Source organism: Arachis stenosperma, chromosome 4 (assembly GCF_014773155.1).
Source record: "Arachis stenosperma cultivar V10309 chromosome 4, arast.V10309.gnm1.PFL2, whole genome shotgun sequence".
Lineage (NCBI taxonomy): Eukaryota > Viridiplantae > Streptophyta > Magnoliopsida > Fabales > Fabaceae > Arachis > Arachis stenosperma.
In genome coordinates, this window is record NC_080380.1 from 106,543,304 (window position 1) to 106,548,129 (window position 4,826).

The 4,826-nt window shown below is 42.0% G+C and overlaps 1 non-coding gene across 1 annotated transcript; it reads left to right on the forward strand.

The window, feature by feature from the left end:
• Positions 1-4,435: 4,435 nt before the first annotated feature.
• On the forward strand, positions 4,436-4,543 carry LOC130977640 (small nucleolar RNA R71). Its single transcript, XR_009085325.1, has one exon. It is a non-coding gene; the product is annotated as a small nucleolar RNA R71 (small nucleolar RNA).
• Positions 4,544-4,826: the final 283 nt, after the last annotated feature.

Below are 4,826 nucleotides of genomic sequence, written 5' to 3' on the forward strand. Positions count from 1 at the left end.
GTTGAGAGCGCGCCAATTGGGCTTCTGTAGCTCCAGAAAATCCACTTCGAGTGCAGGGAGGTCAGAATCCAACAGCATCTGCAGTCCTTTTCAGTCTCTGAATCAGATTTTTGCTCAGGTCCCTCAATTTCAGCCAGAAAATACCTGAAATCACAAAAAAACACACACTCATAGTGAAGTCCAGAAAAGTGAATTTTAACTAAAAACTAATAAAAATATACTAAGAACTCATCTAAAACTACTAAAAACATACTAAAAACAATGCCAAAAAGCGTATAAATTATCCGCTCATCAGATCACAACTTTATTTCTTTCCTTTTTTTCTTTCTTTTTCTCTTTTTCTTTTTCGTTTTTCTCCTTCTTTGTTTTTTGTATTCACTGCTTTTTCTTGCTTCAAGAATCATTTTTATGATTTTTCAGATCCTCAGTAACATGTCTCCTTTTTCATCATTCTTTCAAGAGCCAACCAATCATGAACAACAAATTCAAAAGACATATGCACTGTTTAAGCATACATTCAGAAAACAAAAGTATTGCCACCACATCAAAATAATTAATCTGTTATAAAATTCAAAATTCATGCAATTCTTTTCTTTTTCAATTAAGAACATTTTTCATTTAAGAAAGGTGATGGATTCATAGGACATTCATAACTTTAAGGCATAGACACTAAGACACTAATGATCATAAGACACAAACATGGATAAACATAAGCATGAACATTCGAAAAAAACAAGAAAATAAAGAACAAGGAGATTAAAGAACGGGTCCACCTCAGTGATGGCGGCTTGTTCTTCCTCTTGAAGATCTTATGGAGTGTTTGAGCTCCTCAATGTCTCTTCCTTGTCTTTGTTGCTCGTCTCTCATGATTCTTTGATCTTCTCTAATTTCATGGAGGAGGATGGAATGTTCTTGGTGTTCCACCCTTAGTTGTCCCATGTTGGAACTCAATTCTCCTAGGGAGGTGTTAATTTGCTCCCAATAGTCTTGTGGAGGAAAGTGCATCCCTTGAGGCATCTCAGGGATCTCATGATGAGAGGGGTCTCTTGTTTGCTCCATCCTTTTCTTAGTGATGGGCTTGTCCTCATCAATGAGGATGTCTCCTTCTATGTCAACTCCTACTAAATAACAGAGGTGACAAATGAGATGGGGAAAGGCTAACCTTGCTAAGGTAGAGGACTTGTCCGCCACCTTATAGAGTTCTTGGGCTATAACCTCATGAACTTCTACTTCTTCTCCAATCATGATGCTATGGATCATGATGGCCCGGTCTAGAGTAACTTCAGACTGGTTGCTAGTGGGAATGATTGAGCGTTGGATAAACTCCAACCATCCTCTAGCCACGGGCTTGAGGTCATGCCTTCTTAATTGAACCGGCTTCCCTCTTGAATCTCTCTTCCATTGGGCGCCCTCTTCACAAATGTCAGTGAGGACTTGGTCCAACCTTTGATCAAAGTTGACCCTTCTTGTGTAAGGATGTTCATCTCCTTGCATCATGGGCAAGTTGAATGCTAACCTCACATTTTCCGGACTAAAATCTAAGTATTTCCCCTGAACCATTGTAAGCCAATTCTTTGGGTTCGGGTTCACACTTTGATCATGGCTCTTGGTGATCCATGCATTGGCATAGAACTCTTGAACCATTAAGATTCCGACTTGTTGAATGGGGTTGGTGAGAACTTCCCAACCTCTTCTTCGAATCTCATGTCGGATCTCCGGATATTCACTCTTTTTGAGTTTGAAAGGAACCTCGGGGATCACCTTCTTCAAGGCCACAACTTCATAGAAGTGGTCTTGATGCACCCTTGAGATGAATCTCTCCATCTTCCATGACTCGAAGGTGGAAGCTTTTGCCTTCTCTTTCCTCTTTCTAGAGGTTTCTCCGGCCTTGGATGCCATAAATGGTTATGGAAAAACAAAAAGCAACGCTTTTACCACACCAAACTTAAAAGGTTTGCTCGTCCTCAAGCAAAAGAAGAAAGAAGAGAGTAGAAGAAGAAGAAATGGAGGAGAGGGAGATGGCCTTGTGGTTTGGCCAAAATGGGAAGAAGTAGTGTTTAGGGTGTGTGAAAATGAAGGAGTGAAGATGGGTTTATATAGGGGTGAAGGGAGGGGTAGGGTTCGGCCATTATGGGTGGGTTTAGGAGGAAAAGTGGTTTGAATTTGAATGGTGAGGTAGGTGGGGTTTTATGAAGGATGGATGTGAGTGGTGAAGAGAAAGATGGGATTTGATAGGTGAAGGGTTTTTGGGGAAGACGTGTTGAGGTGATTGGTGAATGGGTGAAGAAGAAGAGAGAGGGTGGTGGGGTAGGTGGGGATCCTGTGGGGTCCACAGATCCTGAGGTGTCAAGGAAAAGTCATCCCTGCACCAAATGGCATGCAAAAATGCGTTTTGAGCCAATTCTGGCGTTAAACGTCGGGCTGGTGCCCATTTCTGGCGTTTAACGCCAGTCTGGTGCCCCTTTCTGGCGTTAAACGCCCAGAATGGTGCCAGACTGCGCGTTAAACGCCCATCTGCTAGCCTTACTGGTGTTTAAACGCCAGTAGGTTCTTCCTCCAGGGTGTGATGTTTTTCTTCCTGTTTTTCATTCTGTTTTTGCTTTTTCAATTGATTTTGTGACTTCTCATGATCATCAACCTACAGAAAACATAAAACAAAGGAAAATAGATAAAATATAACATTGGGTTGCCTCCCAACAAGCGTTTCTTTAATGTCAGTAGCTTGACAGAGGGCTCTCATGGAGCCTCACAAATGCTCAGAGCAATGTTGGAACCTCCCAACACCAAACTTAGAGTTTGAATGTGGGGGTTCAACACCAAACTTGGAGTTTGGTTGTGGCCTCCCAACACCAAACTTAGAGTTTGACTGTGGGGGCTCTGTTTGACTCTGTTTTGAGAGAAGCTCTTCATGCTTCCTCTCCATGGTGACAGAGGGATATCCTTGAGCCTTAAACACAAAGGATTATTCATTCACTTGAATGATCAATTCTCCTCTATCCACATCAATCACAGCCTTTGCTGTGGCTAGGAAGGGTCTGCCAAGGATGATGGATTCGTCCATGCACTTCCCAGTCTCTAGGACTATGAAATCAGCAGGGATGTAATGGTCTTCAACTTTTACCAGAACATCCTCTACAAGTCCATAAGCTTGTTTTCTTGAGTTGTCTGCCATCTCTAGTGAGATTCTTGCAGCTTGTACCTCAGAGATCCCTAGCTTCTCCATTATAGAGAGAGGCGTGAGGTTTACACTTGACCCTAGGTCACACAGAGCCTTCTTGAAGGTCATAGTGCCTATGGTGCAAGGTATTGAGAACTTCCCAGGATCTTGTCTCTTTTGAGGTAATTTCTGCCTAGACAAGTCATCCAGTTCTTTGGTGAGCAAAGGAGGTTCATTCTTCCAAGTCTCATTACCAAATAACTTGTCATTTAGCTTCATGATTGCTCCAAGGTGTTTAGCAACTTGCTCTTCAGTGACATACTCATCCTCTTCAGAGGAAGAATACTCATCAGAGCTCATGAAAGGCAGAAGTAAGTCTAATGGAATCTCTATGGTCTCATTTTGAGCCTCAGATTCCCATGGTTCCTCATTGGGGAACTCAGTGGAGGCCAGTGCACGCCCATTGAGGTCTTCCTCAGTGGCGTTCACTGCCTCTTCATCCTCTTCAAGTTCGGCCATGTTGATGGCATTGCACTCTCCTTTTTGGTTTTCTTCTGTATTGCTTGGAAGAGTACTAGGAGGGAGTTCAGTAACTTTCTTGCTCAGCTGACCCACTTGTGCCTCCAAGTTTCTAATGGAGGACCTTGTTTCAGTCATGAAACTTTGAGTGGTTTTGATTAGATCAGATATCATGGTTGCTAAGTCAGAGTGGTTTTGCTTAGAACTCTCTGTCTGTTGCTGAGAAGATGATGGAAAAGGCTTGCCATTGCTAAACCTGTTTCTTCCACCATTATTGTTATTGAGACCTTGTTGAGGTCTCTGTTGATCCTTCCATGAGAAATTTGGATGATTTCTCCATGAAGAATTATAGGTGTTTCCATAGGGTTCTCCCATGTAATTCACCTCTTCCATTGAAGGATTCTCAGGATCATAAGCTTCTTCTTCAGATGAAGCATCCTTAGTACTGCTTGGTGCATTTTGCATTACAGACAGACTTTGAGAAATCAAATTGACTTGCTGAGTCAATATTTTGTTCTGAGCTAATATGGCATTCAGAGTATCAATCTCAAGAACTCCTTTCTTCTGATTTGTCCCATTGTTCACAGGATTCCTTTCAGAAGTGTACATGAATTGGTTGTTTGCAACCATTTCAATTAGTTCTTGAGCTTCTGTAGGCGTCTTCTTCAAATGAAGAGATCCTCCAGCAGAGCTGTCAAAAGACATCTTGGATAGTTCAGAGAGACCATCATAGAAAATACCTATGATGCTCCATTCAGAAAGCATGTCAGAAGGACATTTTCTGATTAATTGTTTGTATCTTTCCCAAGCTTCATAGAGGGATTCTCCTTCCTTCTGTCTGAAGGTTTGGACTTCCACTCTAAGCTTACTCAATTTTTGAGGTGGAAAGAACTTTTCCAAGAAGGCATTGACTAGCTTTTCCCAAGAGTTCAGGCTTTCTTGAGGTTGTGAGTCCAACCATATTCTAGCTCTGTCTCTTACAGCAAAAGGGAATAGCATAAGTCTGTAGACCTCAGGGTCAACCCCATTAGTCTTGACAGTGTCACAGATTTGCAAGAATTCAGCTAAAAACTGATGAGGATCTTCCAATGGAAGTCCATGGAACTTGCAATTCTGTTGCATTAGAGAAACTAATTGAGGCTTAAGCTCA